At 41.0% G+C, this 15,373-nt stretch overlaps 1 long non-coding RNA gene across 1 annotated transcript in view; it reads right to left on the bottom strand.

Annotated features, from left to right (window-relative positions):
* The window catches only part of LOC109138350 (uncharacterized), a 24,293-nt gene extending 13,669 nt beyond the window's left edge, over positions 1-10,624 (bottom strand). Inside the window, exon 1 of the long non-coding RNA XR_003462335.1 lies at positions 10,236-10,624. This is a non-coding gene — a long non-coding RNA (uncharacterized LOC109138350). The remainder of the gene's footprint in view (positions 1-10,235) is intronic.
* Between the last annotated feature and the right edge of the window lie 4,749 nt (positions 10,625-15,373).

Genomic DNA, 15,373 nt, shown 5'->3' with positions numbered 1-15,373 from the left:
GTCATGTTGCCTTTCTTACTCTCCCCTTTGTAGCTTTTCGTACGATATACGACCCTCGTCCAATGACCTAGAGTGCGTGATGTCCATCGTGTGCAGTTTTGGAGTCCCGATTGGTTGCTTTTTTTCTCGCCCCACCCCCCGACGATACATAATCAGTGCAAAAAATAAACACGGCATTTCACCCTACTCGGCCTCAACAGCCCAGCTACAGACATGATTTCCTAAATTGTAGGAAAATTCGAGGTGATGCGCGTGATAAACTGTTGAAGCTGTCTCCTATAAGTTTTGGCTCCATAACGGCTGATTGATCGACTACTCCCGCAACAAGCCTCATAGACTCCAATGTTAAAAAGGAGCGAAATTTTCTGGAGAAAGGCAGAAGTAACGTTTCTCTCTCTGTGCTCTGAGGCACCTTTTCTTCATTATCGACACAAAACGAATATGTAAAACGATCAGGAAGGTCTCATCGTGCTCAGGTTAAGACCGGTTCAATGATGGGAATTACGGTTTGGTCCAAAAGTCCTTCCTTTTCGAGAGGAGTTCTCAGCATCATTTTCTCTCAGTCCTAACTGACATTCTAACAGGTGCAGATCAGCTGCTGCTGATTAGGTCCTGGTTGCTTGGCAACCTCAGCCTGCGTGAAGGAGAAGAGGGGGGAGGGGCCACCAAAGCCGAGCGGCAGCCATTTAGTAGTCTTGGCACTTATGAACTTGTCTGTCTAATGGCAGACAGAGACAGCAGAGCAGCTAGCTCTTAACATGCTCTGATAGATTACCATTAGCCACTAGGAATTAAATACATGCTATATTAACATGGTATGCCAACATGTAATGTTAATTGCTAGTGCATCAGCGTTAACCTATGCTAATGCTAACATGCTATGCCTAACATGCTAATGCTAACATGCTAATGTTAACATGCTAATGCTAACATGACAATGCTAACATGTTAATGTTAACGTTAGCCCATCAGCGTTAACATGTAATGGTAACATGCAAGCATTGTTAGACATCCGCTAATGCAGTAACATGTAATCTAACATGCTATGTTAACTGTTAGCCTATCAGCGTAAAGCTAATGTTAACTGCGAATGCTAACATGCTAATGTTAACATGCTAAGTTGCTAATAACTGCTAGCCCATCAGCGTTAACATGCTATGTTAACATGTTAATGTTATCATCGAATGTTAATTGTTAGCGCATCACCGTTAAAATGCTAGTCACATGCTAATTTAACTGGCTAATGAACATAGTTAATGATAACATGGTAATGCCACATTTTTAAGTGAACATGCTAGCTAACATGCCAATTGTAACAGCTAAGTTAACTGTTAGCCCACAGCGCTAACATGCTAATGGTAACATGCCAATGTTAACTGTTAGCACATCAGCGCTAACATGCTAATGCTAACATGCTAATGCTAACAGCTAATGTTAACTGTTAGCCCATCAGCGCTAACATGCTAAGTTAACATCCTAATGTTAACATGTACTGGCTAACATGCTAATGCTAACATGCTAATGTTAAAGCCTGTTAATGCTAACAATGCCTAATTGTTACTGCTTACGTGCTTTATCAGGCTAACATGCTAATGCAAATGCATGTAAACTTGCTAGCCCATCAGTGTAACATGCTCTAATGGTTAACATGCTAATGCTAACAGACCAATGTTCTGTTTGCTCCCTCAGCGTTAACCATGCAATGTTAAACATGTTAATGTATTGTACTATTTTAGCGCATCACCGTTATAAATGCTTAATTTAACATGCCTATTTCACCTGCTATGTAACATAGTAATGATTAATTGGTAATGCCAAACATTCTAATGTTAACATGCTAAAGTAACATGCCAATGCAACAAACATGCTAATGTTATGCCATCGTAACATGCTATGGTAACATTGCCAATGTTAACTGTTAGCACATCAGCGCTACACATGCCTTAATTGCTAACTGCCTAATGCCTACTGCCAATGGTTAACTGTTACCATCGCTACATCTAATTCTAACATGCTAATGCTCAACATGCTCATGCTAACATGCTTAATGCGTAAATGCTAATGTACTGTCATTAAATGCAGTTAAACGTGACTCAGCGCTAAATAATGCATGCCAATGTAACTGCTCATCAGGTTACATGCTAATGTTAACATGCCCATACTTTAGCCTCAGCGCTAACATAATGTTACATGCTTAAAACATCAATGCTCAATGGCTGTAAACATGTAATGTTCCAATGCTAATGGTAACATGCCACTGTTAACTGTTAGCACATCAGCGAACTTACATGCTACTGAATCTAAACTGCTAAATGTTAAACATGTTAAATGCATTAACGTTAGCCCATCCGCGTTAACATGCTAATGCTTAAACATGCCTACATGCTAAACATGAATTTACACATCTAACTGTACATTGCATGTCAATGTTAAGGTAACATGATACTGTTAACTGTTAGCTTGCATCAGCGAACCTGCGAAGTCACATGAAATGGCCTACATGTAATGTCACTAACATGCCGCCTAATGTTAACATCCGCTAACCTGCTTGCAAGCACTCTGCATGCAATGCAGTAACTGTTGCCACATCAGCCGTAACTGCACTGCAACATGCGTAATCTAATGCTAACATGCGCGTAACATGCTAGGTTAAGTTAGGCCCATCAGCGCGTAACATGCTAATTTCTAAATGCGACTGTAACTGTATTACATGCTAATGTACCATTGCTCATGCCAACTTGCTGTCCATCATTTTTACACATGTAATGTAACATGTTAACTGCTAGCTTAAAAATGCTAATGTTAATGCTATCACGTAGCGCTAGCTGCTCCTGTGTCTAAATCAAACAGTTAAAAATGATGTTGTGAGGTGTGCTTTTGGAATACGACCCCCGCACCAGCCCACCGTCACTCTCAAAATTTTCTTTCTAGTAACTGACATTTGCTGAGCAGTGTCGTAATAATTGCATGGGGACGACGGCGGCCAGCGCGCACACTAAAATTTCTTTAGAATTTTCTTTTATAGTTATTCTTACGCCCTTTTTTCGGTTCGCTACTCCTCCCAGAGTTTTGTCGCAACATACACAAACGGGTATCAAAACGCGGCTCGGCCGGGAATCGTGTGCTAGGACTTTTCTAAGAGTTTCGGCAAACCGGTTTTGCCAAAACATCGCCAAAAAACGAAGCCACAAAAATGACATGGTTTTATTGCGAGAACTATTTCCAGAGCTAGAGTGATGATGTCATCGCTGTGAGTGGAGGGGGAGAGAAAAGAAAAAGTGTCAAAAATAAATTGTTTTAAACTGCGATTGTGGCCGAAATGCACAGCCTACAGACATGATTCCCCTCAAACGTAGGAAAATTCGAGGTGTCGCAGTGATAACACTGTTGAAGCCTCTGTCGTTATAGTTTTGGCTCTCCATACGGCTCATTGATCGACTACCGCCCACCAGCCTCATAGACTCCCATGTTAAAAAAAGGAGGAATTTTCTGGAGAAAGGCAGAAGTAACGTTTCTCTCTCTTGCTCTCTGAGGGCACATTTCTTCATTTATCGACACAACGAATATGTAAAACGATCAGGGAGGTCTCATCGTGCCCAGTTTAAGCCGGTTCATGATTGGAAATACGGTTTGGCAGCATCCTTTCCTTTCGAGAGGAGTCTCAGCATTTTCTCTCATCTCTAACGGACATTCTAACAGGTTAACTGCTCGCTGCTTACAGTTGGTCCTGGTTGCTTGGCAACCTCACCTGCTTGAAGGAGAGAGAGGGGGGAGGGGCCACCAGAAGCCGTGCGGAGCCATTTTATAGTTCTGGCACTTAATTTGAACTTGTCTGTCTAAAAGGCAGACAAAGAGGGAGCAGAGCAGCTAGCTCTTAACATGTTAATGATATTACCATGGCCACAGAATCAAAACATGCTAAGTTACATGGTAATCTCAACATGGTAGTTATGCTAGTCATCGCGTTAACATGCTAAGTTACAGTTAATGTTATCATGTATGTAATTGCTAGCGATCACCTAAAATGCTCTGTTACATGCTAATGTAACTTATGCTAACATGTAATGATAACATGCTAAGCATTAGCGTTACATGTAATGTAACATGTAATGTTGCTAACATGCTAATGCTAACTGCCAATGCTAAACATGCTAATGTTAACTGTTAGCCATCAGGTTAACATGCTAATGGTAACATGCCAATGTTAACTGTCGCACATCAGCGTTACATGTTAATGCTAACCTGCTAATTCTAACATGCTAATGTTAACTGTTAGCCCATCAGCGCTAACATGCTAATGTTAACAATGTTAATGCTAAATGCTAATTATAAACATGCGAGGAATGCCTTAAAATGCTAAGTTAACATGTTAATGCTAACATGCTAATGTTAACTGCTAGTGCAGTATCAGCTAAACATGGTATGCTAAAATGCCAATGCTAACTGCTAGCCCATCAGCACTTAACCATGCTAATGCTAACATGCTAATGTGACATGCTACTGTAACTGTTAGCCATCATCACATCAGCGCTAACATGCTAATGGTAACAGTTAATGTAACTGTTAGCCCCTCAGCGCTAACATGCTAATGCAATAAATGCTAATGTTAACTGAGCCCATCAGCGCTACATGCTAATGCTAAACATGCTAATGTTAAAAAGCTAATGTTCAACTCTAATGTTACCATGCCACTGCTAACATGCTAATGTTAACTGGCTAATGCTCACAATGCTCTGTTAACTGCTAGCCCATCAGCCGTTAAACATGCTAATGTTAAACAGGCTAATGCTAACATCTAATGCCTAAATGCTAATGTTAAAATGCTATGTAACATGTTAATGTAACATGCTAATGTTAACTGCTATAGCCCATCAATGCTAACCTGCTAATTTACTAACATGCTATCGCTTAACATGCTAATGCTAAACTGACTAGTACACTCATTGTTTAACATGGTATGCTAAAATTAATTCGCATATTGCAGCACGTAAGCGGCTGCTGCTGCCTGTGTCAAATAAACATGTTAAAAAATGACTGTTTGAGGTGTCGCTTTTTGAATACAGACCCCCAGCAAAGCCGACTCGCACTCTCAAAATGTCTTTTCTAGTATGATATTTGTGAGCAGTGTCAGTAATTCCATGCATGGGGACACGGGCCAGGTCACGACACTCAAAATTTCTTTAGAAATTTTTCTAGTTAAACTTAATTCTTTCCGCCCGTTTTTTGCACGGCTACTCCTCCCAGAGTTGTGTCGCTACATACACAAAACGGTATCCGAAACGACTGCTCGGCCGGGAAAATCGATTGCTATGACTTTTCTAAGAGTTTCGCATGTTTTTCGCGAATTTATTGCGAATTTATTGCGAAAAATTTCCCATAAGGAATGAATGGGGAGGCCCGAAAAAAAATACATTTCAACAGACATTTTCAACAATGAACTGCTCTGGCATACTTTCACCGAGAGACTTCGTTTGAACTTTAAAACGCAGGTATGCTTCCCTTATCTTCAGGGATTCACTACACACATCGACAGCTTTTACCGTTTTTAAACTATCAAGGCTCAAAGTTGAGCAGGTTTTTAGTCAAATTTCTGGGTTTATAATGGGTGTGTATGTGGCGGAATGTTTGTGCTAGAGTGGATGACATCATCAGCTAGAGTGAGGAGCAGGGAGAAAAATCAGTGAAAAAATAAAACGGATTTGACTACCGTGGACTCAAATGCCCCACTACAGACACGATTTCTACATAGAAACGTAGCAAAATTTCTCAGGGGGACAGACAGCACCTGTGACTAATTACTCTGACCTGCAGCTCACCCTGGTTGCTTGGCAACATCAAGCATGCATCTCTCACAAACACAAACACATAGATAGAGAGACAGACACACCACACACAGGCAGACAGACAGGCAGACAGGCAGTCACGCGCACACACGCACGCACGCACGCACACGCACACACACACACACACACACACACACACACACACAGAACAAGCACACATGCACGCACGCACACACACACACACACACACACACACAGCAAGAACAAGCAGTCTCTAACTGACATTCTAACTGCTCCCCTGATTACAGGCTGCTTGAAGGAAGAGAGGGGGGAGGGGCCACCAGAAGCCGAGCGGCAGCCATTTTAGTAGTTCTTGGCACTTAATTTGAACTTGTCTGTCTAAAATGGCAGACAGAGACAGCAGAGCAGCTAGCTCGTTAACATGCTAATGATAATTCCCATTAGCCACTAGGAATTAAATACATAATAATGTTAACATGGTAATGCCAACATGGTAATGTTAATTGCTAGTGCATCAGCGTTAACATGCTAATGTTAACATGTTAATGTTATCATGCTAACGGTAATTGCTAGCGCATCACCGTTAAAATGCTAATGCTAACATGCTAATGTTAACATGCTAATGTTAACTGCTAGCGCTTCAGCGTTAACATGCTACTGCTAACATGCTAATGCTACATGCTAATGCTAACATAGTAATGCTAACATGCTAGCACATCAGCGCTAACATGCTAATGTTAACATGTTAATGCTAACATGCTAATGCTAACATGGTAATGCTAAAATGCTAATGTTAACATGCTAATGTTAACATGCTAATGTTAACTGCTAGCGCATCAGCCCTAACATGTTAATGTTAACATGCTAATGTTAACATGCTAATGTTAACATGCTAATGTTAAAATGCTAATGCTAACATGCTAATGCTAACTGCTATCCCAGCAGAGCTAAAATGCTAATGCCAACATGTTAATGCTAACATGCTAATGCTAACTGCTAGTCCATCATCGTTAAAATGCTAATGCTAAAATGCTAAACTAACTGCTAGCTAAAACTGCTAATAATAATTGCTAGCACATAAGCACTAGCTGCTCCTGTGTCTAAATAAACATGTTAAAAATGACTGTTTGAGGTGTGCTTTTTGAATACAGACCCCCTGCAACAGCCCACTCGTCACTCTCAAAATTTCTTTTCTAGTACTGAATTTGCTGAGCAGTGTCAGTAATAATGTATGGGGACGACGGGGCCAGAGTCAGGCACACTCAAAATTTCTTTAGAAATTTTTCTAGTTATTATTATTCTTACGCCCTTTTTTTGTCACGCTACTCCTCCCAGAGTTTTTGTCGCACATACACAAAACGGGTATCGAAACGACCGGCTCGGCCGGGAATCGATTGCTATGTCTTTTCTAAGAGTTTCGCATGTTTTTCGCGAATTTATTGCGAAAAATTTCCCATAGGGAATGAATGGGGAGGCCCGGAAAAAAATAACATAGTAATGTTAACATGCTAGGGCATCAGCGGTAACATGGTAATGCGAACATGCTAATACTAAAATGCTAATGCTAACATGCCAATGCTAACTGTTATCGCATCAGCGCTGACATGCTAATGTTAACTGCTAGCCCATCAGCACTAACATGCAAATGCTAACATGTTAATGCTAACATGCTAATGTTAACTGTTATACCATCAGCGTTAACATGCTAATGCAAAAATGCGAATGTTAACATGCTAATGTTAAAATGCGAATGTTAACATGTTAATGCTACCATGTTAATGCTAACTGCTAGCCCATCAGCGTTAACATGCTAATGTTAACATGCTAATGGTAACTGCTAGCCCATCAGCGTTAACATGTTAATGCTAACATGTTAATGTTAACATGCTAATGCTAACATGTTAATGGTAACTGCTAGAGCATCAGCGTTAACATGCTAATGTTAACATGTTAATGGTAACTGGTAACGCATTTGTGTCAACATGTTAATGTTAACATGCTAATGTTAACATGCTAATGCTAACTGCTAGTCCATCATCGTTGACATGCTAATGCTAACATGCTAATGCTAACTGCTAGCTAAAAATGTTAATGGTAATTGTTAGCACGTAAACGCTAGCTGCTCCTGTGTCTAAATAAACATGTTAAAAATGACTGTTTGAGGTGTGCTTTTTGAATACAGACCCCCAGCAACAGCCCACTCGTCACTCTCAAAATTTCTTTTCTAGTACTGAATTTGCTGAGCAGTGTCAGTAATAATGTATGGGGACGACGGGGCCAGAGTCAAGGCCAACTCACACCGGACGCGGAACGGAAGCGGAACGGAAGCGGAACGGCACCGCCGCGGTCACCGTAGCAAATAGAATCCAGTCTAGTCAATGAGAGCACTCACACCGGGCGCGGATCAGCCGCGGATCAGAAGCGTCCCAGAAGCGGCTCTCCGCGCCACTTCGCGAGCTTTCCGCAGGATTTCTATTTTTTCCGCAAGCCGCGGCTAAACCTCGTAAATTTCAACAGACCACTGCGCACCAGACAGGAAATCCGACACAGAATCAACATAATAAACTTCCGCCCCCCTTCAAAATAAAACAATACACAGTTCATGTAGCTTTTTACAACTTCACATCAACGTTACGTCATGACCGGTGGCACCAGGTGATCAAAGATCGATCAAAGGGTCTCAACGAGAGACTAATTGTTGATGTGGAACAACACACAATCATTTATGACACAACAGATGCTTTTTATAATCTCCTCCATGTCGGAGAAGCAAAGTCAGCTGTTTGTTGTTGTTGTTTTCTTTATACACTGTTTATCGCGGGGTCTCGGGTATGTCCAGGATTCTCTCGTGATCTCGCGTGAATACGGCCGGCTCGCTCCGCTTCCGTTCCGCGTCCGGTGTGAGTTGACGCCGGGCAAAGTACCGTTCCGCTTCCGTTCCTTGTTCGGTGTGAGTCCCATGTAAGGCACACTCAAAATTTCTTTAGAAATTTTTCTAGTTATTATTATTCTTCCGCCCTTTTTTTGTCTTGCTACTCCTCCCAGAGTTTTTGTCGCATCAAAACGACCGGCCGGGAATCGATTGCTATGACTTTTCTAAGAGTTTCGGCAAACGGTTTTGCCAAAAATCGCCAAAAAAACACGCCAAAAAATGAATGGGTGTGTATTGCGAGAACTTTTCAGAGCTAGAGTGAGTGATGTCATCGCTAGAGTGGACAGGGAGAGAAAAAGTCGTTGAAAAATAAATTTGTAAACTGCGACTGTGGCCGCAAATGCACAGCTACAGACATGATTATCCCCTCAAACGTAGGAAAATTGGAGGCGGTCGCAGTGATAACACTGTTGTAGCTGTCAGATATGTAGTTTTGGCATGACACGCAAATATGCGGCAGCAACTCCCATCCTCAGCCTCATATACTCCCATGTTAAAAAGGCAGGAAATTTTCTGGAGGAAGGCAGAAGTAACGTTTCTCTCTCTTGCTCCCAAGGGCACATTTCTTCATTTATTGACACAAAACGACTATGTAGACGATCAGGAAGGGCTCACGAGGCCAAAAGTTTTTCCTGTTCGAGAGGAGGTCTCAGCATTTTCTCTCTGTCTCTAAGTGACATTCTAACAGGTGCAGTAACTGCTCCCCTGATTACAGCTGGTCCTGGTTGCTTGGCAACTTCAGCATGCCTGAAGTAGTAGAGGGGCCAGCAGAAGCTGAGCGGCGGCCATTTTAGTAGTTCTTGGCACTTAATTTGAACCTGTCTGTGTAAAATGGCAGACAGAGACAGCAGAGCAAGACATGCTATATAATAATGCATGGGGACGACAGGGCCAGAGTCACACACACTCAAAATTTCTTTAGAAATTTTTCTAGTTCTCAGTTATCATACAGCTGATGTAGCCTTTATATGGTGTACATTAAAATAATGACTCAGTCAAAATGATGCCACAGTCTGACTGGCTCTGAATGGGTCGTCTCTCTCCTGCAGTGTGTTCATTTGAGCTCACGTCTTTTCTTTTTGGCGGAAATGGCCTCAGAAATCACACGACAGCAGACCAGCAGCCATTAGCGTTTCCTCTGCTGACTTCATGTTTTATGATGATGATCGAGTGTTAATACGGCTCAATAACTGGGAACAGAAGGACGCTGGAAGGCTGTTCAGCAACTGTTAACACAGATTCGTACAAGAAGGACATAATTTCCACTTGAGAGGGAGGCATGCTGAAGATACAGAGACACTGCAGATAAACACTGTGCACGCCCAACTTTATTCTCAATTTATGTTGTTAAAACATCGCGTGATTTGACGTGTTCTGGTTATGACACTGTTCTGTTCACTCGTGGTGCAGATGTTAAGCTGTCAGGCACAAATGATTACATCATGGTTACTCGTAACTGGATTCATTTTCCCGAGCAGCAGACGCTGTTTCTTTCTTACCTGGGGATAGCCAGCTGGAACTCTTGTAGTCACGTTACGCCTGAACAAAGTAGCTGCTGAGAGCGCGCCTTGTATCAGACAAAGAGCCACAGAGCACTGAGCTAACAGACAGACAGAGAGAGAGGCGAGCCTGTGCTCTACAGCTGAGGATACACACACTGACGGGCAAAACGCAATCACAGTAAACTACCAAGAACGTTACAAGATCTACGATTTGCTCTACACACTATTGGACCACCTTCCTGTACGCCAACACACATCCCGCCTACTTCTTCCGCTGCAGATTTAAAGGGCCAGACCATAGACATATATACATAGACGCCGCATTGAGCGCTGAATCGTACGTAAACGGCGCCGCCATATTGGTTCGGGCAGATCTGCCCGTAAACTAATACAAGGAAAGGGACTGAACTTCATAAAGCGCCTTTCTACAAAGTTCTTTAAGTTAATGTCTCTTATACACCCATTCACACACACACTAATATATCTGGGAAACAAACAGGCACCAAAAACAACGTATGTAACTTTTAAAGTGATGATTATAAATGTTTACTCCTTATGTAAGCACCTAACCAACGTATTTATTTTTCTAATGCTGAGTGTTTTACAGTATACATACTACATATATATATATATATTATATAAATTATATATATGTGTGTGTGTGTGTGTGTGTGTGTGTGTTGTGTGTGCTCTTTATTCAGAAACCCTCTTGTCACATCTACATTTCAGGATCTGGTTATAACCAGATCCACACTATTACACACTATTATATATTAGTGTGTGTGTGAATGGGTGTATAAGAGACATTAACTTAAAGAACTTTGTAGAAAGGCGCTTTATGAAGTTCAGTCCATTTCCTTGTATTAGTTTACCGGCAGATCTGCCCGAACCAATATGGCGGCGCCGTTTACGTATCGAGCCAACGACCAACCCGCTCAATGCGGCGTCTATGTATATATGTCTATGGGCCAGACGACCATTTCTCTGTTTGGACACACGAAATACAAACAGGATGAATGAGAAAAAAAAATGTGTCATCATTCCAAAACCCAAAAATATTCAGTTTACAAGAATATTTGTGGCTGCTGGTTGACAATCATGAGTTAACTAACTTATTGTTATGGTTTTACTTTTGACAAAGAATGACAAATTATATTGAAAATGGAAAATAGATTTAAAGAAAAGGATATGGAAGCACGATTATGCAAATGAACAGAAAAAGCATCAACTCAGCTCTTCCTCCTGGGAATGGAATACAAGTTTGTTGTTTAAATGGTGCGATATCTTTGTTGGGTCATTGTTGATACAAGTTTATGCTAAAATGCCCAGAATTAAGCCCAAATCTCAAAAGTCTGGTACAGTTGTATTCTATGATAGTGAACAAACAGCAAACCTTTTTTGAAATACATATTCTACAGTTTAATAAAACACGTAAATGTCCTTTGACATACATATCACCTTTATATTGTTAGGCAACTAAGAGCAGGTGCTATACAAAGTAAGCTGCCAAGGCAGCCATTTTGTCTTTTGGTTTTTTAGGATTCCCACGGCGTCCCCTGCCTCGCTCCAGTCCACCTCGTCTAGCACCCCCACCCCTGCCGTGCCTCATAGTTGCATGTTTAAGCTTCCACCAGATCCTGGAAGATCAGATCACAGAGAAACACAGCCAGTGTGTTGTGGTGTCACCGGCAGGAAGAGGAGTGCGGGGTCTTGTTGAAGTCCACCGCAACAGAGAGGCATCGCAGGCGTCGCAGCTCTCCTGAGCAACCTACAGGAAGAGAGAGAAACCTTGGAAACAGCACGAAGGATCAAGAGGTGGTGCAATGATAAAAAACTTGCTGCAGAGGAAACAGTATCACTGCAGACCTTTGATTCTGTCAAACTGCCAACAGGGACTTGACTAATAACAGCACCAGGTAATAACTACTACTAACAGCTTACAGTGTTAATACCTCCAGACTTGCTGTGGCTTTGTTTGAAGGATACTCCCGCTTTTTAAAACTAAACATATCTATCAGTGTTCCCTCCACTAAGAATAGATCAAACCTCGCTTTACAACAGCAGATCATGTATCTACAGCACACACATTTCTAACATAGTTTAGTTTTCTGTCATGTCAGTCAGTCCACACTGACATGTCTTAACTATTTCACAAAATAATTTGGTACATTCATGGTCCCCCAAAGAATGATTCCTCCGATATGTCCTGTAGCACTACTGTGAGGCTGATGTTTTGGCTTTTGAGTGAAATATTTCCAAATTTGGATGGATTACCATGAAATATGATTATATCCACAAAGTCCAAAATATGAATCACCAACAGTAAGTCAGAGTTATCAATTATCCTGCAACATTGAATGAATTCAAACATGTACAAAATACCAGATGCTGCTGAAAACACCATTTCCTGTTTAACTGACATTTGATAAAAACTACAGTGACTAGCTGTTTTAAGAAATGATTCAGGCTTTTTAAAACTACAAACACTATGTGAGGCATTTTAAAGTGCACATCTTCAGTACGAACCAGCCGACAGAGTAGGGAAGACATATACGAAAACAGAATTTAACACAGCAAAACATTTCACATTAAAGCAGCCCTGGCTAAATTTAAGCAGGTGAATGAAATAACTTCTAACAGAGTAATTCATTGTGTTAAAAGCCCCATAATCAGAAAATGATTGCTCAGATGGCTGGGATGAAAAGATAGATCACTCAGTTTGTGCTGTTCTGGGCTATAAGCCTATTTACACAGTGTATGTGACATTGTGCCCTATATTGTACATCTGGATTATTTTCTTACCTGCACTCTGTGTGCATGTTCAAGAAGTGCACCACCACGTTGCACTATTACAGGCCCTCCTCATTTTGGACCAGAGGTGGGATCCGCACCAACACCCACTATCACCACTCCACACACTGCCAATGCCAAAAGAGTTGAAAGAGTGCTGACAGGATGGATGGGTACATTCATTACATCCCATACCTAGAAAAGAAGAAATGAAAAGAAGGGGGTCCGAAGGCTTTAAAGACCAGAAGCCAGATTAGCTAAGAAATGATATTGTTTGGTCATGTTCTCTATTCAGGTTTAATGACCACAAACGATACTAAATTATTCACAAATGTTAAAGTAATCAAACGTGGTGTTCCTATGGGATAGCGTGTGTGTTTTTGGTTATATGGAGGCCTATATGTAATTCACATTATTTCCTGTTTAGTCTACACAATGTTTACAATGCCTACACTCATCTCAGATGAACTAATGGAAAGTGGAACAGTGTGCTGTCCACTCTCCAAATTTTTCTATGATTTTAAAAATCATGAAAGTCAACTCCTCCAGGCTAAAGAGGAAGAGCCATTGAGATTGTTTCAAAAGCCAGCATCTGTGATGATGAGAGTGTATTAGTGCCCATGCATGATTCTGGAGCATGGTCTTTTTCAGGGACTTCCTCCTATGGAAAGTTGTGTTGCATTATTAAGCTCAAAATCAACAATGGAGATCCTGGACTGCTGAGCAAAAAGTTGTTCAAGCAAGGCGGAAAAATGTCACTGAAGTCACTTTCATGACTTCATAATGCTTAGTGAGTGAAAGAAGACGGCACTAAACATGATCCTGTTTGGATAGATTGTAGGCATCAAATTTACAATTAGTGTTTCTTTTTTTTGTTAACAAAAAACAAGGTTTGAACAGTTTGATATTAATATCTTGTTTTTGTGTGTTTAATCTGATTATAAAAGAAATGGCAAAGACTGAAAATCACATAGTTTATCATAGGTTAGCCGCGCTTAAAAAGTAATAATGACTAAGTCGTCCCGATTTCTTCCTTTTCTTCTTAAGGGGCTGATTTGTTGCAACCGTTTCATTAGAATATGTTTTTTAGAGGCATTGAAGGCGTTTACATGATTCAAAATCAGATATTTAAGAATATTTATTTTTGGAAATCAACAAGAGTAATCGTCACAAAAATCATTTTTTTTTCCTTCAATATGGCACATTTCATACAAAAAGATATAATACACCGAATAACCACACCAAAAAAAATACACTTACAGATGCAAGAAACAGTAACACTAAAAACCAGCAATCTTAATAATATATATGAAAATCACATACTGAATATTAAAGTATGAACATCTCATTTAATACTGTATATGATGAAAATATTATCAACGTGTTCATGGATTTGCATTCCAGTTAAGATTTAGATCCCTCATTAATAGTACGTTTAAAATTGTTGAATCACAATTATGCTTTCGAGTTTGTTGCGATTATCATTCAAGTATTATACAGCTGGTTCGACCATCCTGCATTCTGGCCTGTGTCTGAAATCATTTCATCCTTTGCCCATTATAGTGCACTATACGCTCCGCGTGTTGAATTTATTCTACTATTTACAGCACCCCACTCCTCATTCCCACAACATGAACACATCATTATGCGAGCAGTAAATGGTGTAAATTAGGGAGTGATTTGCAAGATGCAAGCACTGTGTGCGAGGAGGTGTGTGGTTTGTTTTTGTTTGTTTTTCCACCTCCTTACCGTGTGGGGTGGATTTCTGTATGGGTTCTTAATGGTAACTGGTAACGCATTTGTGTCAACATGTTAATGTTAACATGCTAATGTTAACATGCTAATGCTAACTGCTAGTCCATCATCGTTGACATGCTAATGCTAACATGCTAATGCTAACTGCTAGCTAAAAATGTTAATGGTAATTGTTAGCACGTAAACGCTAGCTGCTCCTGTGTCTAAATAAACATGTTAAAAATGACTGTTTGAGGTGTGCTTTTTGAATACAGACCCCCAGCAACAGCCCACTCGTCACTCTCAAAATTTCTTTTCTAGTACTGAATTTGCTGAGCAGTGTCAGTAATAATGTATGGGGACGACGGGGCCAGAGTCAAGGCCAACTCACACCGGACGCGGAACGGAAGCGGAACGGAAGCGGAACGGCACCGCCGCGGTCACCGTAGCAAATAGAATCCAGTCTAGTCAATGAGAGCACTCACACCGGGCGCGGATCAGCCGCGGATCAGAAGCGTCCCAGAAGCGGCTCTCCGCGCCACTTCGCGAGCTTTCCGCAGGATTTCTATTTTTTCCGCAAGCCGCGGCTAAACCTCGTAAATTTCAACAGA

Source organism: Larimichthys crocea, chromosome III (assembly GCF_000972845.2).
Source record: "Larimichthys crocea isolate SSNF chromosome III, L_crocea_2.0, whole genome shotgun sequence".
Lineage (NCBI taxonomy): Eukaryota > Metazoa > Chordata > Actinopteri > Sciaenidae > Larimichthys > Larimichthys crocea.
This window is presented reverse-complemented; position numbering and strand designations above follow the sequence as displayed.